Source organism: Lepus europaeus, chromosome 9 (genome assembly GCF_033115175.1).
Source record: "Lepus europaeus isolate LE1 chromosome 9, mLepTim1.pri, whole genome shotgun sequence".
Classification (NCBI taxonomy): Eukaryota; Metazoa; Chordata; class Mammalia; order Lagomorpha; family Leporidae; genus Lepus; species Lepus europaeus.
The window spans coordinates 103,566,605-103,593,935 of record NC_084835.1 but is presented as its reverse complement, the minus strand read 5'-3'; positions in this window follow the sequence as shown (position 1 = coordinate 103,593,935).

Sequence of the window (27,331 nt, the reverse complement as noted above, 5' to 3'; positions counted from 1 at the left end):
TGATTCAGGACCTAATGCTCCTTGGATCTGTGGTTTCACCTTCCTCTCATCTTCAACATCCTGCGAGCACATGGGGAAAGCAGGAATGGAAAAGACATTCATGTTTGAGCGCCTCAGTGTACAGATGATCTATATGGCTTCTGCTGATAGTCTGTGGCTAGAACAAGTCATGTGCACCCAATCTGGATGCAAGAGGTTGATACCCAGAAACGTACTTGCATCTGCCTGAGGAAATGCTTGTCAATGCAACTCCCTTCTAGAGAAAAAGAAGCCTGTGTGCCACAAGAGAGTAAGTAGAACCCCCAGGTCTCAGAAACAGATATGTGGCTAAATCCAGTGCCTTTGCTATGGCAACACACTACCTGAGTTCAGAGGCGCCTCATCCTATCCCACAGGGTTTGAGCTGCCTTGAGCCTGACTTGGGCACTAGATAATTCTGGAAAGTTGATTGTCCATGATGAGATGAGACACTGCATTGAAGCCCAGCCCTGCCATATCTGAGTGAATGATCCAGAGTAAGTCATAAATTCTTGCTGCATCTCATTTTTTCAGAAACATGGATACAACCTTTCCTATTCAGACTACAGGATTCTACTATTATTTTTCCCTAAGATACTCAGATCATCCTGTTATAGAAGTTCATGTTGTAAGAGCCCCTTACCAATAAGCAGTAGCTAGTAAAATCACATGCCCTTGGTATAATTCATGCACTGGTAAAAATAAATAACTAAAAGAGAGTTCTTAACTAGCTTGGGCAACAGCTCAGTTCCCATTAGGCCATGGGAAATTTTGGGTGAGGCATGAGGAAATTGCCCATTCTTGGGGCTATCTCCATAGACCTCCAACCAAGAGTTCAGGGGCTCCTCCAGTCCTAACTAGTTACTATCTGAAAATGCCTATTGTCTGCAATCGTAACAAGTGAATTCCAGTCACATTCCCCTAGCAGAGTGCGCCTAGAAATACTGGTAGACTCCTTCTCCACTTGTCTGAATCTGGAAGTGGATATTAAGCTGGAAGTGGTTAGAGGTGATGGAAAAGGGAGAGAACACTGAAAAAAAAAAAAAGAAAAGAGAGAGAAGAAAAAAACCCTAACACTTAGCAACACTTTGGAAAGTGGACCAACAAATACCAGAAGACTTAGTGAGTTTGTAACATTGTCTGAACTCCAATATTTTCTTCATGACCCATAAATCCATAACCACCACTCCACCATGAACATCTGCCTTCTTATCCTCTCTTCTATTCAGTAAAGATTCAAAGAGAATTAAAATCAGGAACTCCCAATAGCTCTCATAACACTTTTTCATACTTGCTTCTGATAATTTTAAGAAACAATATAAATAATATTTAAAATGATGAATTTTCCTAGAAACTGTTCCCCATCCCATTCTCTTATTTTCTTTCTCAGAGACAAACACTAATCAAATCTGAATGACCTGAAAATCTGATAAATACCAATATGGTATTCAAATTTTCCATATATAAAGGTGTGTAACAATATATGTCACCTTTGTTTTTTTGTGTGTTGTCAAACTTTAGAAAAATGGTATCACATTCTATATATAAATCTATATTAGTCTACATATTATACTATATATCTATTATCCTTTTCTTTTTTACTTAAAAATTTTTTAAACTTATTTATTGCAGGATAATAATCTAACACACTTATTTAAAAAGCTTTCAAACTTTTCTTTGTATAAATACACCAAGTTTTAAACTCATTCCCCCTATGTACACCATAAGTAACATATAATTCCCTCTGCAAAAGTATGAAAATTTCTGTGATTACATATAGGAATGGGTCAGGTATGGCATTCTCTTTACCTTCACTAGTTATTGACAAGCTTCTCTCAAAATTGGTTTTGACAAGTTCTAAAAACTCCTGCTCCTTCAGTTATTTGTCAAATTTCTTCTTTCTAATGTGATTTTATTTGAGTTTGCTTATTAATAATTCCTAGCGTGATGAACATGTTCTCAGGTATATATTAACCATCTGAGCTACTTATTCCTTGAATAGCATGTGCACATGCTTTGCCCATTTTTATATTGCATTGTCTCTTTTTACTGAGTTGTAGGACAGTATTGCATGTCTTACACAGGTAATACATATCTCTTGTTACCTGTTGAGTTGCAAACATCTTCCTTCAGTGTTTGTTTTTTATTGTTTTTTAAATTTCATTTAAATGTTAGGATAACAACAGTCCTAAATCATTTCCTTTATGATTTATGCTTTTTGTGTCTTAAGGAAGATAAGTTGCACTCACAAAGATACTTTCCTAATTTTTCCACATAGCTTACTTTTCTTTAATATTTATATACTTAACCCTTCCTTTTCCCCTGGATCTAATTTTTAAGCATTAGTGTGATTAGGAATCTAATTTCATGGAAAACTAATTGTTCCAGACAAGATAGTTTCTCTATATTACTCTTCTTCAGAATGCATTAATTTTTCATAGCTCTTTGTGGGTTTTTTTTTTTTTTTTGATAGGCAGAGTGGACAGTGAGAGAGAGAGACAGAGAGAAGGGTCTTCCTTTTTCCATTGGTTCACCCCGCAATGGTCACTGCACACCGCGCTGATCCGAAGCCAGGAGCCAGGTGCTTCTCCTGGTCTCCCACGTGTGTGCAGGGCCCAAGGCCTTGGGCCATCCTCCACTGCACTTCTGGGCCACAGCAGAGAGCTGGACTGGAAGAGGAGCAACCGGGACAGAATCTGGCACCCCGACCAGGACTAGAACCCGGTGTGCTGGCGCTGCAGGTGGAAGATTAGCCTATTGAGACATGGTGCCGCATTTTTAATTGTATTAGATCTAGTTATTTCATGTAGAGATAACTCAGTTTTATATTTCAATGTCTTATCCAACAAACTTTCTGAATTCTCCTATTAATTCTAATAATTGGTGAATAAATTTCTTAGATTTTTATTTTCTTTCTTTAGTACAATTATATTTTCTAAAACAAGGACAGTTTTGACTAGTTCTTTCTTTTGATGTCTATTCCTCTTTTTCTTATCATATTGCACTGGTTAGGACTACCCATATAATACTGCAGTATATTGATGATGGGTATCTATTCTCATCTTCTTCCTAAATAAATGGAATGTCAGTTATGCACATTCTGACATAGTATTTAAGCTGCCAGTTAGGACAACCGTGTCCCCCACTGAAATACCTGGGTGCAATTTCCAGCTCTGGTTCCTAATTCTAGCTTCTTGTTATTGCGGGTCCTGGGAGGCAGCCTGATGGATTCATGTCATCCATATGGGAGACCTGCACTGATGTCCCAGATCCTGGCTTTGGCCCTCTGACTATTGGAGGCATTTGAGGAATGAGCTAGCTGATGGGAGCTCTCTCTCTCTCTCTCTCTCTGTCTCTCTCTTTGTCTCTCTTTCCCCACTCCTCACTATGTGTCTGTCTCTCTCATTCTGTATTTCTCAAACAAATATTTTAAAGGTTTACTTATTTATTTAATAGGCAGAGTTACAGAGAGGCAGAGGGAGGGAGAGAGAAGTCTTCCATTCACTGGTTTACTCTTCAGATGGCTACAACAGCTGGAGCTGTGCTTATCCAAAGCAAGAAGCCAGGAGCTTCCTCTGGGTCTCCCATGTGGGTACAGGGGCCCAAGTACTTGGGCCATGTTCTACTGCTTTCCCAGGTCTTAGCAGAGAACTGGATCAGAAGTGGAACAGCCAGGACTCAAATAGGCACCCATAAGGGATGGCACTGCAGGCATTGGCTTTACCCCACTATGCCATAGCACCAGCCTCACAGATACATTTTTTTTTAAAGACTCATTTGTTTGTTTGTTTGTTTTAATAGAAGAGCAGCAGAGAGAGAGAGAGAGAGAAAAGAAATCTTCCATGCACTGGTTCAATCCCCAGTTGGCTACAGCAGCAAGGTCTAGACCAGGCCAAAGTCAGGAGCCAGAAACTCCATCCTGGTCTCTCTCCCACATGAGTATCAGGGGCCCAAGTACTTGGGCCATCTTCTGTTGCTTTCCCAGGCTCATAGCAGGGAGCTGGATAGGAAGCAGAGCAGCAAGGAATCAACCTCACACTCTGATATGGGATGCTAGTGTCACAGCATTGGTTTACTCACTGTGCACAACACTGGTCCCCAATAAGTTCTGTTTTAAGTGGAATTCTTCTAGTGGTTCACTGATATATGATGCTTGCTCTTCTATTCCTAATTTTCTCTGAGTTTTGTATTTTGCTATTGTTTTGAAATTGTTAACGAATGTAGAATTTTATCAGTTTTATCTGCATTTCTTAAGGGAATCACACTATTTATCACTGTTCATTTGCTAGTATGAACTATATTAATATATTTTATGATGTTGAATTATTCTTGAATTATTCGTGTTTATGTAAAAACACACTAGTAAAGGGTAGTTTTATGTTGTTTTATTTAGAATTAATGTGGTTAACCTGCAATTCTTTCTTTTTCTTTTTTAAGGGTTTTACCAACAGTTTTTCTTCCTTTTCTATGTCATGAAATACAAATGGAGAGACATGATATTCTTATTTTTTAAAGTTTTGTTGCTGGGATCTGAGTTATTACTTATTGTTAGCATCTAAACCACCAATTATCCATTTCTAGATATTTTCACATTTAGTTTTTTCTTTTATTTCAGTTGCTATATTTTTATTTCCAGCATCTCTACTTTTGCATATCTTCCTGTCCTTGATTCAACCCTGCCTGCCTGTTTCATAATCTTTTTCTTTTTAATGAATATAATCTTCATTTATCTCTTTGAATATTCTAAACATTCTCATTTTAGTCTTTTTCTGACTATGCCATTAAATTAATTCTTATTCTGCTTGTCGATTTTATTGATTATTTTATTTGGCATTAAATTGCCTTCTCTTATCTTTGGTTTTTTTCTTCCACATGATTTTTCTGTTTTCTTTCTGTTCCTGTCTCCCGTTCTCTCCTTATTTGTCTTCCTAGGCTCTCCCTCCCAGTCTTAATTTTTGAGATTGATATCAAGTCAAGGTCTAGATCATATTAGAATGTGTTCTACCTGCTCTATTGTGACCTAACAGATGTAACAAATCCAGTCATCCTATGAGTTGGCTGAGTTTCTTGTGTTTTTGTCTGAGAATCTGCCTGTGCTACAGAGCCCTATAAAGCTACAATGTTAGGCAGTGAGTCAGCAATAACTTTCTTCAACTTCAATTGGTATTATCTAAGTTCTTGGCTTCAAGCTCTAAGCTTGGCTAGGTATGTCCTCTGTCTTGGTGGCATAGGCAGAGTTGCCACTGCCTGCTTCCGGAGTAGGAATGCCTGCACATGCATCCTTGATGACACTTTAGGGTCCCGTTTTATTTATGAGCCACAGATATGTTTGCCCCATTTTGGAACTATCTATATCATTTTCCAATTTCATCTGTAGTCGCCATTGGTTTAAAACAGGAGGCTTTTTAAAGTATTCATTGGGGGTCAGTGCTGTGGCACAGCAGGTTTTAGCCCCGGCCTGCAGCACTGGCATCCCTTATGGGCACTGGTTCGAGTCCTGCTGCTCCACTTCCAATCCAGCTCTCTGCTATAGCCTGGGAAAGCAGTGAGAGATGGCCCAGGTCTTTGGACCCCTGCACCCATGTGGGAGACCCAGAAGAAGCTCCTGGCTCCTGACTTCAGCCTGGCGCAGCTCCAGCCATTGTGGCCATTTGGGGAGCGAACCGGCTGATGAAAGACCTCTCTCACTCACTCTCTGCCTCTGCCTCTGCCTCTCTGTAACTCTGCCTTTCAAATAAATAAAGAAATCTTTGAGAAAAAAAAAGTATAAATTGATGGGAATTTTTTACAAAATTGCTGAAAATTTGTTTCTTAAATGTGGTTTTCATTTTCTTCCTAATGTCTAGTGAGAGGTATGCATGCTGTTGATCTTCTTAAGGCCATAATAGAAAAATGGATGAATGAATGAATGAGGAAGAGAGAAAGAAATGAAATAGCACAAATAATTTAAAGACAATAAAGACCATAGAATGCTGTCTCAAAGAGGATTAAATTATTAAAACAATAACCTGAAAATTCGAAGTTCACAAGTGGAGTAGGTTTGAGGTAACATCCTATCAGGAATGCAGTCCTCTCTCTCCAAGGTTCTCGTAACTCAGTCTTTCTCTGATCCACAGTTTCAGAACACCTACTACTGCGTGAAAGCAATGGCTTCCCACAGCTCCAATAGTCAGCTAGGTGGGTCTCCTTGAACAAAACTATGTTACACAGTCATTCCTACACAAAGGACTAACAAGAGAGATGGGATTATCCTTACACCAACTTGGCCCATCCTTTTAAGCAAGGTCAGTTCCCCTAAACACATTGCTATCTTTCATTGAGAGAGAAGTTATAGGATTGATGCTACAGAGTCAGTGACAATGTCCCTTCTAGCAGGTAATTCACATCTACTTTAATGCTAGTACATAAATTGCTCTTCTGGTTAAGAAAGAGGTTGATTATAGGTTTCATTAGTATGTTCAAGAAATATGTTTTTAAATTTTTGGTCTACTTATAAAGTGGTAACTGATGGAGACACTATTGCTTAAAATAAATAAAATTATTTTATACACTTGATTTTTTTTTAAATTACTTTCTGTGGGGGGCCAGTGTTGTGGCATAGCAAGTAAAGCCGCCACCTGTGACACTGGCATCCTATGTGGGCACTGGTTCAAGTCCCACTGCTCCACTTCTGATCCAACTTCCTGCTAATGCACCTGGGAAAGCAGCAGAGGACAATCCAAGAGCTTGGTTCCCTGCACCCATGTGGGAGACTCAGTTAATGTCCTGGCTTTGCTTCACCCAGCCCCAGGCGTTGCGGTCATTTGGGGAGTGAACCAGCAGTTAGAAGATCTCTCTCAATACATATAATTCTGCATTTTAAATAAATAAAATACATCTTTAAAAAAATTCCTTTCCAAACATTTTAAGGAAGGATAAAGTAATCCTACAAATCAGACACTATTCTTTTTTACATTATTTATTTATTTCCACTTTATTTGAAAGACAGAAAGACATCGTTCATTCACTGGTTTACTGCCTAAACTCCCTCAACAGCCAGAACTGGACCAGGTGAAAGCCAGATGTCCAGAACTCAATCCACATTCCCTCATCAGCGGCAGGGATCCAAGTTCTTGAGCCACCATCTGCTGCCTCTTATGGTGTGCGTTAGGCAAAATCTGGATCCGAAAGGAAGGAGCCAGGGCTCAAACCAGACATTCTGATATGGGAGATATGGGATATTAATATCACAAGCAGCATCATAAATGCTGCACCAAACACCCACCCCTGTGGCTACTATTCTTATTTTACAAGTGAACACTGAGCTAATCAAACAGTAAGTGCCAAGTGTTGAGGGAAGATAGATCACTGTTTGGCAAATATCCACTTTCTCCTTGCACCTTCACTGAGGAGTATAATACCTGCTCCTTTGATTCTGAGCCTGGAATTATGACTTAATTTATCCAATGAGATACTGACAAGTGAACAGAGTTGAAATATGCTTATAGTTTACTCTTTTGTACTTCTACCATCAGCAAGAAAAGAGCATCCTCAAGATAGCCCATAAGGAACAGAAACGTGGAAGACACGTGGAAGAGATGTGGACTGACTTGCCACTTGGTGCCAACACCAGTGAAGCTTAGTCTAGATTGGTAAAATGCTTGAAGTTTGACCAAACTCAGGCGCATAAGCAAGGAGTGATTGTTGTTTTAATCCACTGCTTTTGGAGGTGTTTTTTCTGTAGCAGTATTGGGGTAACATTTAACGGATTCACAAAGGAAGACAAAATGGAAAGAAAACTGACCAAAAAAAAAGAAGGAAATATCTTAAATCGAGATAAATATTTGAACTGCTCTTGGTCATTCATCCAGGGTAGAGCCAAATCCCAATCAAATTCCACTGCTCCCAGATCCTTTGGCTTTTCTAAGACACACATGCTCTCTTAGCAATAGAAATGATCCAGGCAGTTTCCTATTTGTCCATGGTGTTGTAATCGCACTGGGTAATTCTCTCAGTCACATTATCATATGGCCATAACTCTTCATTCCAGTACATTGATTTTATCAATAAGAGATATGAAGCAGTAACTGAACATGAGAAAAATAGGTAATAACTATATACCACTTGAAAAACCTTTGTCTTATTACATAACATTCATGTGTTTATTAAAGAGCTGTTTTGTCCAATATGGCAGTCAGTAATTATATGTAACTGTTTAAATTTAAATTTAATAAAATTTGAAATCAGTTCTATGGGGCATGCATTTGGCTAAATGGTTAAGACTCCAGTTAAGATGCCACCTCATAGGCCGGCGCCACAGCTCAATAGGCTAATCCTCTGCCCGTGGAGCCAGCACACCAGGTTCTAGTCCCGGTCGGGGCACCAGATTCTGTCCTGGTTGCCCTTCTTCCAGTCCAGCTCTCTGCTGTGGCCCGGGAGTGCAGTGGAGGATGGCCCAAGTCCTTGGGCCCTGCACCTGCGTGGGAGACCAGGAGAAGCACCTGGTTCCTGCCTTCGGATCAGCGCTTTGTGCCAGCCACAGCGGCCATTGGAGGGTGAACCAACGGTAAAGGAAGACCTTTCTCCCTGTCTCTCTCGCTCTCTCTCACTGTCCACTCTGCCTGTAAAAAAAAAAAAAATTAAAAAATTTTTAAAAAGATGCCACCTCATGTACCCGTTTTCAAGACATAGGTCAGACTCCTGCCTCCAACTTCCCACTAATGCAGATCCTGGGAGGCAGCAATGATGACTCAAGTGATTGGGTTCCTGCCTTCCATGTGAGATACCTGGACTGAGAGAGATCTTGGGTCCCATCTTTGGTCCAGGCTACCTCCAGCTCTTGCAGGCATTTGGGAAGTGAATCAGCAGATGGGAGCACTCTCTCTCACTTTCTTTCTCTCTCTCTCTCTCTCTCTCTCTCTCTCTCTCCTCTCTCTCTCTCTTTATCTCTCTATATTTCAAATAATAAATAAATACATTTTTTAAAATTCAGTTCCTCAGCCACGCAGCCACTTATCAAGAATTAAACAACCGCAGGTCGCTAGTGGCTACTACATCAAGCAGCACCAATACAGACCACTGCCATCATCACAGAAAGCTATGTTGGAAAGCACCGTGACAGAGAACCCTCTTTTCAGCCGAAGCTAGTTGACTCGTTTGTACAGCTCTGAGATACTTTCAACGTGCTGTACTTTGCTGGGAATCCCTTGCTAAAAAAACAATCTCTCTTGAATTAGGACATGTGGAGCCATGCAATTCTGTCAGCAAAGCTGGCTGGTGATGTTAAAGCAAATGTGTACAGGTAGTCCTGACCTCTGCCCTCCTGATTCAGCTGGGGCTTCCAGGATAAAAGAGCTTCTGTCTCCATCTGCCAGCATCTGGAAGCATGCTCAGCAGTCATGCAGCTGTGCTCACCTCCAACTTGCTGCCAAGCTCAGAAGGGAACAAAATCAATTAAAGGGCTAGATCACAGTATTTACTAAGGAGAAAACCCCCAAATCTGTAACAGTGAGAATAGTACGCTGATGATTAAAAATATTCTCTGCGCATTGGGAAGATTAAAATGCTGGGTCCAGACTGGACTCTATCGGGAAAGGTTATTTTCATTATCTGGATTTTATATTCCTATCTGTAAGAGAAACTGAATACCTTCCCTTCCTGCCAAATACTGTAATGCAGAAACTGCAGGCTTATCAAGGTATGACAGTCACCAACCCCCAACTTCAATGTCACCAGAGAGCTCTGTTCCATCAACAGGTTAACAGACAATGTTCAATTGCCCTTTGTAGAAATCTGACATTAGACATGTGCTAGAATACCTCCACAGGGAACCGTAAAAATCCCGGAGACTCTGTATGTAAAAGTGCCTGGGATCTTGCATTATGAGAACGAGTCATGCATCCCACAGTTCAGAGTCTTCCCCTTAGAAAACGACTACACTTTTAGAGATTGACTATTTAAAATATTACAGTTGTAATAGCAACTCTTAAAATGCATGAAATATAAAAATGAATAAATGTCTGGTGTGAGCAGCGTTTTACAGTTTCTCTTCCGAATGGAAAAGACCCCCTGTTTCTTTTCATTGGGTGGCTTGGTTTATACTTTCAATTTTTACAGTCCAGACAACCAGCAAAGTCAAATTCAAGCCTACTTTTGTTCCTTACAAAAGGAGCTTGTTTTAAAAGAAAAAGGCTTGTGAAAAAATTAATAAAGGAGCTTGTTTGACCTTTTCTGCTAGGCAGATTATTGCCATGGAGAATGAGGTAACCATTTATGCCACAGGTATTTTACTCCACCTGAATTTCCAAACTTAAATAAAACTACCAACACTAAAGGTACCATTATACTTACCAATATAAAAACCACTCAATTCCAAACTATCCCAAATTCTGGAAAACATTCAGAGGTTAAAAATCAAACTTTCCAAAAAAATCAAATTATTTTCCATTCATTAGTATCAAGATATTTTATGTAGGAATACAAGGAGACAGAAATAATCCACTCAAATCTACTGGTCATCCAGTGTTTCATCAATTATCAGTATTGAAGTATCATGATTTTTAATTTATTTTTAAAGTGTGATTTTTATTTGATTTTAAAGTTTTCAACATGTTATGATATTTATTTATTTGCAAGGCAAAGGGACAGAGTGACCCACAGGCAGACAGAAAATTCTCATTCACTCCCTAAATAGCCACAACAAGCAGGGCTAGGCCAACTGATGCTGGGACACAGAAACTAAATCTGGGTCTCGCCGGCGCCGTGGCTCAACAGGCTAATCCTCCGCCTTGCGGCGCCGGCACACCGGGTTCTAGTCCCGGTCGGGGCACCGATCCTATCCCGGTTGCCCCTCTTCCAGGCCAGCTCTCTGCTGTGGCCGGGGAGTGCAGTGGAGGATGGCCCAAGTACTTGGGCCCTGCACCCCATGGGAGACCAGGAGAAGCACCTGGCTCCTGCCATCGGAACAGCGCGGTGCGCCGGCCGCAGCGCGCTACCGCGGCGGCCATTGGAGGGTGAACCAACGGCAAAAGGAAGACCTTTCTCTCTGTCTCTCTCTCTCACTGTCCACTCTGCCTGTCAAAAAAAAATTAAAAAATAAATAAATAAATAAATAAATAGATCTGGGTCTCACACATGGGTGGCAGGAGCCAACCACTTGACTCAATCGCTAAGACTGCCTCCCAGGGTGCACATCAGCAGGAAACTGGAATTGAGAGCAAAGTCCACACTGTAACCAGGCACCCCAACATGGCACACAGGCATCACAAGCGCATCTAAATCACTGTGCCAGAAGTCCATCCCTGTAAGCACACTACTCAATGCTGACTATAACTTTCCAGACCCAAATCCAGAACAAAAGGGCTAAAAGTGAGGAAGAATGCTCGGGTCCACAGGAAGGTGTGCAATGGCATTTTCAATGTGAGGTGAAGTTAGCTGCGAGACCAGTCTGAGGGCATGTCGAGGAGCTGGGAGGACATGGAGCTGCAGGTGCACATCAAAAGCAGATGACAGCAACACCTTAAGGGATCTGAATTTTACTTGCAGACGCCAGAAGGTTGCTTTGGGTCACCAAAGATTTCTAAGCTGGGAACTGACATATTCATACATTAGGAAAATGTTTTGTTGTTAGGAGATGGAACAGACCTGACATGGTGGGAGAGGGCACATTTATCTGAAATTTCAGATCCATTAACATGGGAAGGCTTTGAGATCAGAGTGCAAGGCTCATATGTACAGCCTTAATGTATGAAAGGAAGATGACCAATTAAACAAATCAAATTTGTTCTTGCTATACTTCTGTTTGAAATGTGATTTACATTTTGGTGGGCTACCATATCCTAAGGATAATACATACATTATTCGGCCGGCGCCGTGGCTTAACAGGCTAATCCTCCGCCTTGCAGTGCCGGCACACCGGGTTCTAGTCCCGGTTGGGGTGCCGGATTCTATCCCGGTTGCCCTTCTTCCAGGCCAGCTCTCTGCTATGGCCCAGGAAGGCAGTGGAGGATGGCCCAAGTCCTTGGGCCCTGCACCTGCATGGGAGACCAGGAGAAGCACCTGGCTCCTGGCTTCGGATCAGCAAGATGCGCCGGCCGCAGCGGCCATTAGAGAGTGAACCAACGGCAAAAAGGAAGACCTTTCTCTCTGTCTCTCTCTCTCACTATCCACTCTGCCTGTCAAAGAAAAAAAATACATACATTATTCTTCATAAACAAATTTGTATGTCATCTGTTACCTATCACCTGATGCTGAGAGCATAGATTCAAAAGGAGATGTGTCTTCAATAATAGATATTTATTCATTCATCCACTTAGGTGATTGACAAGCCTTCACTGAATACCCCTTTAGTACATACATCATGGATAAGATACATAGAAACTACTTGCAAAAACCATATATTTTGCTTTTCAGTGAGGAAATGATTTCTGTAAGGAGGATCACAAAAACATTTTTGGAGGTGCTGGGCTTTGAAGTAAGCCTGGGAGAACGGGAAGGATTTGGAAAAAGATGGGTTTAGAGAAAAGGCAAGAGGGTGGGCAAGTCAGAGATGGCTGAGAAAAATAGAGGGTCTAGGTCAGCTGCTGAACAGGATTTCCAAGGAAAACTAATGAAAGGTGAGGCAAGCAAGGTCAGTTGAGAACAAATCCTGGAGCACCTTGAAAATTGAGACTGTAGAAGACAATTGTCACCACTGAAGATGTTAATCAGGGGCTTGACAAGCCTAAGATATTATTCAAAAAATAATACTAGAGGAGGCTGGCACTGTGGCACAGTGGGTTAAAGCGCTGGCCTAAAGCGCCGGCATCCCATATGGGCACCAGTTCAAGTCCTGGCTGCTCTTCTTCCGATCCAGCTCTCTGATATAGCCTAGGAAAGCAGTATAAGATGGCCCAAGTCCTTGGGCCCCTGCACCCACATGGGAGACCCAAAAGAAGCTTCTGGCTCCTGACTTCAGATAGGCACAGCTCCTGCTTTTGCGGCCATCTGGGGAGTGAACCAGCGGATGGAAGACCTCTATCTCTACCTCTCTCTTTCAAATAAATAAAAAATAAATCTTAAAAAAAAAACCTGCATAAAAATAATAATACTAGAATCAAATTCTCACATATTCTAGAAAGATCATCTTAATTTATTATCTGTTTTGAAGCTAATATAAAATATAAGGAGTTTTTTCTGTCTGCAACTTGAGTAACTAATTAGCATATGGAGGATTGAAATGTTTGGAGTGTCATCAATCCTAGCTTCCATCTCAGCCATAGAAACATCATCATGCTGCTTTGGATAAAGGGCAAATGAAAATATATCACCAAGAAATTAACTGCCGTCTCTGAATGCTTCTGTGAAATAGCAAAATTTTATTTAATAAGGAAACTTTCACAGTTCTCACTATTAATTTGCTTTCATTCATCCGGAACATTTAAACTCTTTCTTAATTTAAAAGAAGTAAATAAAAATATCTGGTTTGGAAGCCAAGCCCTAGAATTTCATAAATGATCCCGTCTAAAAATTGTTATGGCTGAGCAATAAATCCCTGGAAAATGATGCTTATATTTGTAATAGAAATGTCACCAGAGCCTTAAATATAGCAGCTAGCCCTGTCTCTATTGCTATGCAGCAAAGTTAAATTTGTAATTGATTTTGACTTGTACCTCCTGCCATGTGTGTTGAGTTTGGTGGCACTGGACAGCATTTTTTAAAATACTTAAAATCCCAATTTTACTCTAAATGGATTAATCTGTAAATCCTTTGTCTCCATCTATATTTTTTAAATCACCTATCTTTCACTAATAAGAACAGATGAATTTGTTCTTGGAATTTTTAATAGTAAATAATTGATTTCAGTGGTTGTTAAAAACAGTTCCTGGAATTGTACCATATTCCAGCTGCCCTTAAATGGTGAGAGGGAGAAATGAAGAAATCTCCAAGTCAGAGTGTTCATTTATACAGAACTGAACTTCTGATTGTAAGGGCATGGATGGGCATTCCACAACTGTTAGGAAACCATGTGTCAACATTATTGAACAAAATGATGTGATGGTAATTGTGATCTCTCTATTATGCTCTAAGTAAGTAAGCCAGCCAAATAGATACACGTACCTAATGATGTTAGCATCCAGCACTCAAAATCCAGTTCATTGTGGTTACTGCAAACGTATGAAAGCAGCAATACAAGCTGTCTGTGCAGAATACAATGATAACTGTATGTGGCAGTATGGATTCAAAGTTTAAAAAATTAATTTTCAAATGGTTTTCAGAGATTCTACCAGATGGGAGAGCAACAGAGTTGTGTTTAACCCTTGAGCTGGCAGTATATGGTAGGAACACTGCCAGCTATAAAAACTAATAATCAGAGGCCCATGAACTGCTCTTTTAAAATGGTTACATTAAAACCCAGACACCTGTAGTTTTACTAGTTGTTAAAACGACTTGTAATCGCACATGCATGAAGCAGATGTGTAACCAGAGCTGTAGTAACTGGTTTCCATTATAGAAACACAGGTGAATGGTGGGCAGAAGGAGAATGGAAAACTGAGATTTGTGCATGTTAAAATCAAACATTAGAAATTCATGCAAACCTTTGAAAGCCTTTTTTTTTTATTAAATCTATATTGGCCTGTTCCTCTATTGCTTTTAAATCATAGATATTTACGTTTTCCTAGATCATCTGCTTAAGTTTGGACAAGATAATAGTGACTAATCCCCCAAGCCTTAAGACATGTGTTCTTCAAAATACTAGTCTTACTGAAATGATTGCCAATGCTGTGCAGGAAACTTTTCACCAGACTTGAATATTTTAGGGACTTTTTGTTAGTTTATTTAAAAAAAAAAAAACATAGCTTAAGGGTCTTATAAAAATCAACATTAAAGGATGTTTCCAGAACTTTAGTCTCTCAGAAAACATGAACCAGAGCCTTGTTTCTAGCATCCTGGAGTTTGGTTGTTATAAAATTTACAGTATGGTGCGTCGGTTCATTAGGGACTGAGTCACGCAGCCCCGGACGCAGTGCACTGGGGTAGTCATGTGAACCGTTGCACAAATACATTTTTGTGAGTGTTTGGTATGAGAGCTGGGACTCAGCTGAACTTCAGGGGATTGAATTTTAATTCAAATGTTCCAAAATTCTGGTTTACAACAACATCTGGGATGTGGAGAGTGGATGAGTTATTTTGGAATTTCTTAAAAAAAAAAAAAGGAAAAATGAAATGAAAACAATTATGACATTCAACAAGAACCGTCCTTCCCGAAATCCTCATCACACCTGGGGTGGAACCTTTGCGCCAATGTTTCCTTTCAGATGTCTCAGCAAACGGAGTGCAAACAGAATGAATGAGCTGGAGTAAACAGGCATGTATGTGAACATCTCTCTGAATTGAGAAGGAAAACAGGATATGTGTTCATGCTCCCATAACTCATCAGGAAAACTCATTCCAAGTCATTCCCAGAGATGATCTACTCCCCCAGAAGACCTTATCTTTCCACATTTTTTCCATTCTGAAAACATGCTTTTTTAAAAAAAAAATATTGAAAGTTGTTCTTGGAATGGAAACGCAGCCTCTTGCAGAATGTGAATGAAAGACATTTCAAGTTGAAGTTGCATGTAATATTTTTAAAGGGCTATGAGGCTCTTCAATCTGTAGCCCCAGCAATTCCCCAGAGTTATGGGGCTAAGGCAATATCAATGACGAGGAAGGTGAGGCAGAGAACGCACCTGCTAGGTCTTCAAACCAGGGCCGGAAAACAACAAATGGACTCAACAGGGCAAAGCTGTTTAGACATATTGCAAAGTCATTTTGGATATTCCCACAATATCTTTTAAATATTCATGTGTATTCTGACAACTATACCCTTGTTCCAGAAGCTTGAAATTATTGGGCCTTTAAGTTATTCTCAGAGTATAAACCGAGCACTCCTAGAAGTGTATTATTTCTTTCAGACTAATAGTATACCATTTACTGCTTGAGTGTTCCACACTCAGTTGGGAAGTCAGAGCATCAAGAAGTTTAGCCTAATCATATTTTAAAGTTGTGTATGCATTCTGTTTCATACAGGGCATTAGTTTTCAAACCTGGTTATGGGCTGGAAATACCAGAAGGGCTTTATTAAAATACAGAAGTCTAAGTTCCACTACCAGATTTTTTTTTTTTTTTTTTTTTTTTGAGAAGCAGAGAGACAGAAGGAGAAAGAGAGTGTGTATGATGGGCACAGAGGTTGAGAGTTTTCATCTGCTGGCCTACTCTCCAAATACCCACAATGACCAAGGGCAAACGCAGGATCCAGGAACACTATTAAGGTCTCTCCCACATGGGCGACAGGAACCCCATCATTGGAGCCATCACCACTGTGTCCCAGGGTCTGCAATGTTAGGAAGCTGCAGTCGGGAGCCCAAACCAGGAACTGAACCCAAATATCTCACATATGTGATGCAGAGTCCTAGCCACCATGCTGAATACTTGCTTCCACTCAGATTTTCACACAGTTGGCCTGAGCACCGCCCCCCATCTGAATGTTTTCTAAAATGTAAATGCACAGGTAATTTTTGATACATTACCATGACTAAGAAATACTATTAAAAGAGTTAACAGCTTATCAAAACTCTGTTCATATGCATTTTATATTTAAACTTAGAAACTCATTTGTAAACCCATCAAGATCATTGCAGTTATGTAGACCTTGGATGTTGAAAATATGCAGGGATCAGGGGTCAACAAAAAGTAGGAAATACAGCAGATGATGTTGGGATAGCTTCTAGCATTCTCTTGTGCCAGTGGCCTTTTCCTGTCTCACAGGTAATACCAAAACAGGCAGCAGTCACGGAGACTGGCGGTTTGTGGTTCTCGGAGATATTCCCAGGAAAGCTTTCCCCTCAATGGTCCAGCCACATGCCTCTAGCAACAACTTGGGTACAGCACTCAACAGTGTCAGAGAACTTGGGTACTCCAAATTGGACATAACCACCACCAACATAGACCTAACTGGGCTTCTTCTCCCAAAGTAATCAAAAAACCAAGGTTATCCAAATTGAAGATACTATCTACCTCCCACTAATTGATGCCCATTTCAAATCTGAGTCAGAGATCAAAAGAAACTCACGACTGACTTCAAAAGTAAAACTTTAGCTTATCCTTATTTGTCTTGTGTAAGGTGCAAGTTGTAAGTGTTTCATGGAGGATTGATACTAGCCGCCACGTATAAAGCATTTGTCCCCCATTCTGCAGTTTAGAGGAAGAGACTTTTTGAAGACTTAGTAGAGACTAAAGAAATCCAGGCTAGATCTGCAGGAGGGAACATTCGCCCATCCATTGGCTATCTGATTGGTAGTGACAAACATCCACATCAGTGTCTGACTATTTTTTACTTTTTCCTCAGATATTCTTGACAATTGATACAAACATACATTTTATAACTTCCATAGAATCATTGAATCAAGACTTTTAAAATCCACATTTTGAAAAGAGACAGAGGAGAAGGTGTTTGGCACAGCAGTTAAGACATTGTATGGGGTGCTCATATCCCATCCTATCGTGCCTGGTTCAAGTTCCAACTACTCAGCTTCCTATGCAGCTTCCTGCTACTGCCCATTCTGGTGGGTAGCTGTGGTCATTCTAGTATTTGGGTTCCTGACATGCACATGAGAGACCCAGATGAAGTTCCTGGCTCCAAGCTTCCTCCTGGACCATTCCTGGTTATTGGAGGCATTTGAGGAACAAACCAGCAAATAGAAAATCAATCTCTCTCTCTCCACACACTCCCCAACCCCAGGATTTCAAATGAAAGAAAAAAAAAAAGTTGTTTTAGTTCATTGAAAAAACACAAAGAAAAGAGATATAAAAATCTTGAAAATCAAAGATTCCAGTGCTACAATAACTCCAAATTATGTTTTATCTTGTCCTTATTTCCATTAAAGGATAGGACAGAAAATTTATGTTTTCAATTTCTACTTTTTTATTAATACAAAATGTTTACATGAGATTGTTTCAAAAGTTTTCACTTCCATGATGAAAACTTTTCTTGCAAAATTGGAGTTTCATGAAATTGGAAGCACTGTCGCAGCCTCTCCTGCAGCTCTTTCAAACAGGTCTTCTCTTTATTGCACTAAATAAGTCCCATGTCATTCAAAGAACATGACCTTCTTAATGCTTCTTGATTCATTCAGGTGGCATGACAAAGAACATCTCCATATACATTATTTAAGTGGGAGGAAAAATAAAAAAGAACTTAGGCTTGATCACAACCTGCTCTACCTTTGAGAATTATCCCCTGGTCTGGCTGTCCAACAAGACCCCTTCAGGACGTGGCTGCTCTTTTGTTCTTGTCTCGCCGTGAATTCATTTTCAAAGGCCAATTTCCATAATAACTTAATGCAGCTGTGAAGGCACCCTCTCTCTTTTGATCATTGTGATTAACAACGCGCCATAGCATAGGCGACGCTAGCAACCCCTGCTACTCTTCCTTCCACAGCCCGGGTGCCTTCTCTTCCACGCCCTGTTCTCTGGATTCTGCGAGCTTCGGCCAGCTTCAGCCCCTCACAGCCTTTAAGGCGGCTTTTCTGCTGATGGAAGTTCATTTCAGAGTGATTAGGCCAGTGCTTAGGGACTACGTGGGCAGCTCTTCTGTGGGATACACAAGTCGGAAGAGAAGCTGTTCCTCACTACTCCCCAGAGAAGCCTGCTTGGCCTTCATTTCATTCTTCCGTCCGCTGTTGAATGGTTTATGGCAGAATCTTTGTGCTTTTTTTTTTTTTTTTTTTTTGGTAACTGTTATTCTCCTTGCTGTTTTATAATAGCTGCTCCACAAGTGTATTTTTCTTCCCCAGATCTAGCATGTCAAAATCAAATGCAAAAACCTTCAAGGTTCTAAAAGAAAAAATATATATATATATATATGTGTGTGTGTGTGTGTGTGTATAAAATCACAGATAAATTGGGATAATAAAAGGTCAGAAATTAAATGTAAGTTATAAGCAACTTTATAAGAAAAAAAAGTATATGCAATAGCAGAAAATCAGAATTTTTCTCGTTATCACGTAGTCTCTGACACCACATTCCTCCCTATATTTTTCAAGCAGGTAAAAAGCTCTGAAATTCATAAGCACTTTTGTGAGTGTAATACTTCTTCCAGTTAATGCTCATTTAAGAAGGCTTTATTACATTATAATAAAGAGTTTGGGGCTCCTTTTGATAGCATAAAAAATCAGATTCTTTAATAAGTCAGTATTGAAAAGTGTTTTGTCTTCAGGAACACAGTCGCCATTGTAGTAAGTTTACAAAGATAGTTAATTGTACGTCTTGCATTTGGAAGTTTCCTCTTGAGTTTTGGTAAATTATCTGATTCTGTGCATTCAGATGATCATGGGGAAAGATTTAGTACTTCGGAAGTCTTTCTCCACGAGCACAAAGGCCTCAGAGCCCACAGCGAATTCTGGTGAGGAACATGCTAGAGAATTTTAGGCTCTGGAATAAGGAAGTTCTTGGAATTGTTTTTTCCGGTTAAAGCTGGTCCAAAAATTGTGTCATGTTTGAATCGGAAAGCATTTAGATAAACGACATAAGGTAAACGTCTCTGCAGCAGCCAAAACATTATCTTCGTTCTTGATTTACGAAATATTAATGTCATTTTTGTGGCAGGAAACCTCTTTTGCTTTAAGCATCTCTTCAGAGAAAGAATGTCAGAAAACAGAAAACGTTCACTGCGTTGGAAAAGTGTTTTTGATGGAACCTATCAGCTGCATCTTTGAACTTCGGGTTCTGCTGTAAGTCAGACCAGGACAAGAGGACCACTTGGTGAGGGTCTGGAGTGTGAACAGAGGGACACCACGGGGGCTGGTGCTGTGGCACAGCAGGTAAGGCCGCCGCCTGCAGTGTCAGTTCAAGTCCTGGCTGCTCCTCTTCCGATCCAGCTCTCTGCTATGGCCTGGGAAAGCAGTAGAAGGTGGCCCAAGTCCTTGGGCCCCTACACCTGCGAGGGAGACCCAGAAGAAGCTCCACACTCCTGGCTTCGGATTGGCGCAGCTCCAGCCATTGCAGCTAACTGGAGAGTGAACCAGCATATAGAAGACTTCTCTCTCTCTCTCTCTCTCTCTCTCTCTCTCTCTGCTTCTGCCTCTCTGTAATTCTGCCTTTCAAATAAATAAATAAATAAATAAATCTTAAAAAAAAGTTACCACTGATGTCCCTCCTCTTTGGCAGTGTTTTTGTTTGTTTGTTTGTTTGTTTTCCTGACAGTGGCATTAACTCTGTGTGCAAGCCCAGGAAGCAAACCATGGAAAAAGGCAAGGGAAGGAATAAATTCCAATTTCCAGGAGCATGATCATCAGAAGACCATGGTAATGACATTGGCGCAGACACCTATCATCATAAACCCTGCTTGTCTTTCATCTTAGTCTTATGTGGCCATTTCAACTGGTCTCATTTCTCTAACATGAAGAACAGGGATGATGATAAGAGCAATGTTAGGACGACATAGTGAGTGATGTCTGGCCTTGACTTCTGAACTTTCTCCCATGGGAAATAACGGAGAAACCAATGGGTTATCTATGAACACTTTCCCCCAAAGAATGACTTGCCTTGTGAATTGCTGAATTGCCAGTGAGTAAAGTTACTTAAAAATATTTCTTGCCAAAGCAGTGAAAACAGGAATGAGATACTTCCCAAGTACCTTCTATTTCCTTAAAAAAAAAAAAAAAAAGAACCTCTCTCCCCAGTATCTATTCATGGAAGTCCTTCATTAGAAACACATACTTCTAGGAGTGACAATCCAGATGAAGCCAGCCCCTCATCCCAACACTAAGCATACTCCTAAGGAACATCTCACAGTTAGGTTCATGAGTGGCTTTCCGAGGTAGGAATGAGTTACCAGCTTCAGGCACAGGGTGAATCACAGCAAAATTCTGGGACTACAATATCAAGATTAATCTCAAGTCTGTACATAAGCAATTATCATTTGATATTCTTTCTCCTTGCCCTCTTACTCCTCAACACAGTTAGAACTTAGCAAACATGCTTCAAGTCTTGCACACATACACAGAGAGATTTGTGTGTACACATGAAAGTGTGTGTTTATCTACACATGCACAGTTTGTGAATAGGAGTGCTTGTAATATTATATGCATTTCATTTAAACAAGAATGCCCTTGGCATGGTATACTTCCTAAGGGTTGATGACTGGCTAATAGCAAATGATGAGCTTTGCCCCATTAATTCCAGGATTTTGCTCATTGCCAAGGAGATGGCCTTCTCTAAGATTTTCACTCCCGTCATAAACAAAAGTGCAAGCTAAATCCTTTGCAAGCCCCAAAGGTGCAGATTAGTTTTATGAGAAATATAGCTTGAGATGGGGTTCTTCCATCCTCCTTCAATTTTCTTTGAAATGGCCTGGATCTCCTCTCAGCGAACGAGTCCATCTGTAATTACTCTTGCTATGTATTTTGCTTAAACTGCTGGGAGTCAGCCGTATTAGCAAGGCCTTTCGTGGAAAAGTTCCCTCTTCTCCATTTTCTTCCCTATGTTCCGAAAGCTGAGGAATGGTAGATGAATGAAAAAAAAATTATTCTATGCTACCATTTTTTTTTAATTGCTATATGGGCAAAACAGGTGCTGAAATGTGAAACCCTTTGGAGGAATTTTCTCGGCAGAACACATCAGTGCTAACACCAAGAGAGGCTGGCTTTCCTGCAGAATGTTGCACAAAAGCAATGTCTATCCACAGAAGATCCATGGACGACTGTCCGAAAAAGACAAAAAAAAAATAATAATAATAACTATACTGTCACTTTAAGAAAAAATAAACTAAAATATGAACTACCAAAAACCCTGCCATTTCCAGCCTGGGCTTGATTAATGATTTTTCTATCTAATAAAAGGTTCACAAACCATCTGTTTTTCTCCCTAATGCCTTGCCCAAAGGTTTTTCGTTCCTATTTCAGGCTCGGGGCCAACTGACATTCCACTCTTTTTTTTTTCCCAGCCTTGTAAACAAACCCTTCTCTCTTTTTAATCTTCCAGTGCTGTTTCCTACCCATCGTTATGCATATTCATTGCGAGTAAACATTTTTAGTGTCTACACTTAATCTCTTCCACTGGCAATTACTGTTCTATGCTGTTTTGTAATGCAGAAGGGCCAACGCTTTCCGTTCTAATAACAGCTGGGCCGCAGATGGGGCCTGCAGTCATTGTAGAAAATAAAAATTTACAAGATGCCAGTGGAATTTATTTCAGTTTTATGGAGTCACAGGAGGAACCTTTCTGTTATCCGCCTTCAGTGAAGTCTGCAGGCACAAGGCAAGCTTTTGACATTTAATCAAAGGGGGGTTCAGGTAGGGTCTGGAACAACGCTAGGAAGAAAGCAGGTGGATCGTATTAGGCAGTGCCATGGTTAATTTATTTAGAAGTGATTGGCTTAGATGTGTGCAGCCAATATTTGACATCATGTATATATCTTGTTTAGCATCCTGCCTCTAAATTGTTACCACTGGAGAGACAGTGAGCTGTCACTGTGGACCGAACCAGGTGTTTGGTCGGGTTGCTACTTAGAGGTGCTGATGGGGATGGCACCACACTCACCCAAGACGAAGCATTTGGTGGGCTCTCTAAGAGTTGATTCATTTTTACTTCGCCTCACGGTTCTCTGAACTACTGTAAGTGCTCCTTCAGCAGAATCCCGGAGTGTGCGAATGGGCTTTTGAATACGGGCTGCAACCTTCGATTTAACACAATGTGGTTGAACTGGAAATTTTCTGTTATATGACTCGAGGATGTGAAAATGGATTTATGTGAAAGGCTTAAATTTCCGATGTCGGCTGTTACGCTGATCCAGGGTGGGATTAGAATTGTGCCGTGACATAATTGAGCAGCCCGCGTGCGGTGGTGAAGAGCTAACTACGCCTCCCGAAATGAAAAATACTCTGTCACACGCACATCCTGTAAAACCGCAACCCGATGCAAAGACAGGGCTGTTTCTGGAAAGATTCCCCAGGGTTCTTGAACCCGCCTTGCTGTATCCCCGACTTCGTGCCCCTTACCTTACCCCCAAACCTTTGCCCCCCAAAAATGTGGAAAGCGAATCCACGAAGGCCACCCGAGGATCTCCCACAATTAATTAATAAATGAGCACGAGTTTCTCGCCTAGGTGAATCCCATGCCAAAGGTGCTTCTGTTTTCCCATTTGGGGCCCTTTTTGCCACACACCTTCAGCTGGTTGCCTAGCAACCCTGAGAGACCCACTGAGCATGCTCACTGAGAAACCTAATTGCTATCACAATTTACTTTTGTTGTTGTTTTTAAGCCCATTAACCAAAACAGGATGTTTTCCTTTTTGAAGGACAAGTAAGGTCTGCATGAATTTCAAAGGCAAGAGACTATATTTCAATACCCCCACAATTCATTCAGTGCCATGCCAGGCGTATATGTGGATACGTGTAGCAAACATAAAAAATATTGGAGCAGATTGACATTAAGTAAAGTCTAGATTCCCATTGATTCACATTTTATAGACCCATTCCTTTTATTCCCTTTATGTTTTTTTGTTGTGGTTTCTTTTCCTTAAGAAAGTCATTGAGTAACGACGGAATAGCAAAATGTATGCCGCGTGATCAAGTATATTGTCAACGAACATAAATGGCTTGATACATTAGATAGCATTTTCCATACCTTTAATTCCTTCCTTCCTTTCTCCCTTCCTATATTTTATTTTTTAATTTCCTGATGGTCCTTAGTCTAAAAGCTAAGATTTAGTTTCTTAATCTTTTTACAAAGGCCAACAATAATTTTGTGTATTTCAGGCAGTTTTTCCTAACTTCAAGACAAAATACATTTTATGTTACTGAACCTAATCTATCCATTTATTGAAGCCTCATTACAATGTCTTAGATTTCTAGATAAAACAAACTAGGCTTAGAACATTAAGTCTTATTAACTGGCCTTGTTACTAAACAAAATGCCCTTTGTATCAAATTTTAGGTAGAAGTCAAAGCTATATTTCTAAGACTTTTGTGTTTTTTCAGATTTTCTAGCTTATTTTGGAAACTGAACTCTTTGTTCTTTTTTTATATTTACAGATTTGTAGAAGCCATCTTATATTTGAATGAGTATAGTGATTCTCATCCAAAGATCCAAGCTTCCCTACTAACTAATCTTGTCTCATGTCCAGTGAGACCAATGGAACCAAATGTGACATGTGTATTTCTATCAAGCTAGGAGGGACTCTCTGGATGAAGCTCTCCCACCCCACCCCCATTTTAGGAATTTAACAGATATCAACAGGGAATGAAGAAGAAGCTGTTGGGGATAGTTGCTTGTCTAAGCCCTAGACACACAACCCCTGTGTCCTACTCTAGCCTCCCCCATTAAACTTTTTTCCCTTCTGCAGCCAAGGCTTTCTGGGAAGAAAATGTGCTGGTGATGCTACTGATGTCACTGCCCAAAGAATACAGGGTTAACTCTCAATGCGAGGGACTGTTTCCCTGAGGATAAATGTACTTGTGTGTTCCCAAACAATAGTTCTTGTGTATGTGTAAGCCCGTGGTTTACCATTTCCTCAGAGACAACCAGCAGAGGGAGCAGCATTTAGCACACGAGCGATATTTGCTGATGTCCCAGCATTGGTAAGGATTCTGGAAGACATTCTGTCTAAGAAATTAATAAAATTCAATGATTTCATTTCATTATGATTAACCTTATTATACATAGCAGCAGGTGGAGCAGTGTGCATAATGAGCAGCTAAGCAAAGGTAATTGGTGTAGTCAGGAGGCCCGGGGGCCCCTGGTTGTGACTACCATGATGTAGCAGGTAAAATGGCACTTGTTTCCCCTTTCTTTCCAAAAAAACTATCACAAAATTTTTAAAAAAACACATACACATATATACACAATATGTGTGTGTTTTTAATTCCATGGCTGGAAATACTTAAGTTCCATTTATATAGTTTCACATATGTTCTTTAATATGTGAATATATATATATATATATGTATCCTTAGGGAAATCTTTCTTCAATTTCATTCATGTTGACAACTCTCTTCTCTCTCTTCCCTCTCTCCTTGTCCTCTAGTTCATTAGTGTTTCTTCCACTCATGTACAAAGGGACACACACAAACACACACACACAGACACACAAGCTCTGCAACTTCTGTAAAGTTTCAGTCCTCGATGCTTTAGAGCTACTAAAATGTTTTGAGAGGACAGTAATTTTTCGATTTCTGTTTTAGCCCAAACCTAACAGGTGCCTGACCTAGAGGGGCTTTGCTGCCTTCTCCCCTGCTCACAGTTGCTGGGGCACCACAGCTCCAGCTAAATCTCAGAATTTAAACGGAATCTGAACATGTGGGAGCAGAAAGTGATGAGAGCTTTTATGAACAGGGAGAATTGAAGCAATTGTTTGGCATTTTTTTTCTGCTCTCTGTCAGAGTAGGATCAGGATTGATTGTTTCCTCTCACCTGCGGTCATTTTCCTATTTTTTTTGTGCATTGATGATATCCGGACCCATGTCATTGTTAAGTTTTCTTAACCTTAATCTCTAGAAATCCTGTAGAGTGTGTCAAATTAGTACCTCATTCCAGAAACTGCATCTTCACATTTCCGTGCAGTTAATTCAATGCATTCATTAGAATATAAAGTGTATAGATTTTCTCCTCACCCCCTGCTTCCATGCTTCTGTTTCTTTCTTCCCACCTCATTCTCCTGCTATATTTCAAGTACTCATACCCTGTGATCAGAAAAAAAAATTCTATTGGTTTTAACTTATACAAATTTCTATAACATAATCATCCCTTCTTATATAAAACCCAACTTTTTGGTTTTTAGTGAAGGAAAAAAATGGCATACCAAATTCATATGTAAAAATACAAAATCTAAGAAAAAAGGATTATTACATTGTCACAAATACTGTGCTTTTCCCTTGCCTGTAAAAATATTTCTCCTTTTTCAGATTCTTTACAAAAAATAGCACAAAGATAGCAAAGAACATTAAATGGTCAAATTTCCATGTGTGTGTGTACATATAGATATGTATACATATATATTTATATATCTCAGATTTCTTAAAAGCAAATTAAAAATTGTAAGCTCCTAATGTAGAAATGTGAAGTCTTGAAGAATTGCAAAACCACTTTCCTACCCAAATGCATTTGAACTGTTCTTCACACTGTGCCAAATTCTTATTCATAGAAATCAAAAAATTTTTTCAAAAAAATTGGCAAACATTTTCTTTGATTAAACAGAGGGGAAATGTATGCATGCTAACTGATTTATTACAATTGAAATTCCTGCAGGACACAGAGTGTATGGGATAAATGTGACTGTACTGTCATCAAAAACCGCAGACAGAAGAATCTCCTAGTGACTTGACAGGTGCCACAAAATTTCCAATGATTTGGATTAAAGTTGTGTATACTTTCCTCTTACGAAAACGAACATCTATCTGAAAATTCCATTAACATAGAAGAGTGCTTACCCTGGGAGAGTTGTGGGAGTATTTTTTATTATTATTATTATGAGTTTGAATGCCATAGAAATGGTTACTGAATGGCAGGTTTTTTTCGATAGGAAAAAAAAATCACAAAATATTTTAATAATGCATACCTAACGTTTATTATCTTATTAGTAATTGTTATGAAACCGGAATGCTTTGCCAGCCTATCTGACTGCACCTGTTACTAGATATTTCCAAGAGACTCACACACCAATTTTGCCTGAGTGCACTGGGTGTATTTCCTGTTGTTTTGATTGTACAGTCAGGGCACAGGCAGTTTGCATTCACAAAAGAAGGCACATTTTATTCAAAGAGGGAAAGTGGTGTCCTTGGAACTTCAACCTTAATGAAACACTTTTTTGAAAGGACACACTGATTGGAATGGGAAGACATCCAAAGAGAGGCATCCAAAGAGAGAAGAGTGTGTTCGTGATTGAAAAGAAAGGGAAATGGATTAGATCAGCAAACCAAGACTATAGTATCCCAAGAGACTTCTAAAAAATCTGTATGAAGTCATTACAGGCACACAGGATAATCTCGCAGGGTAGATGCTGCTCCGGCGTGCAGAGAAAGTTTGCCCTCAAAGCTGAGTCTCTGCAGAATTCATTCTAAATATTCCCTCCAGTCTAAAGATTTTCCAATCCCAAATTGCTTCAGTGATGATTAGTTGAAGTCCCTCTGCCTAATTTCAACAGAAGTAACATTTCTAGCTGGTTGATTTGGGCATCCAAACGAACCAGTGTCTTCGGACATCTGTACTATAGAGACGCCCTTATGCGAAAACCCAACTCCAGCACTACCCTTACAAAAATAGCACATTTCCGCTCGTGCAGAACGGTGATTAGACTTTCCCAGCACAACTCCTACTT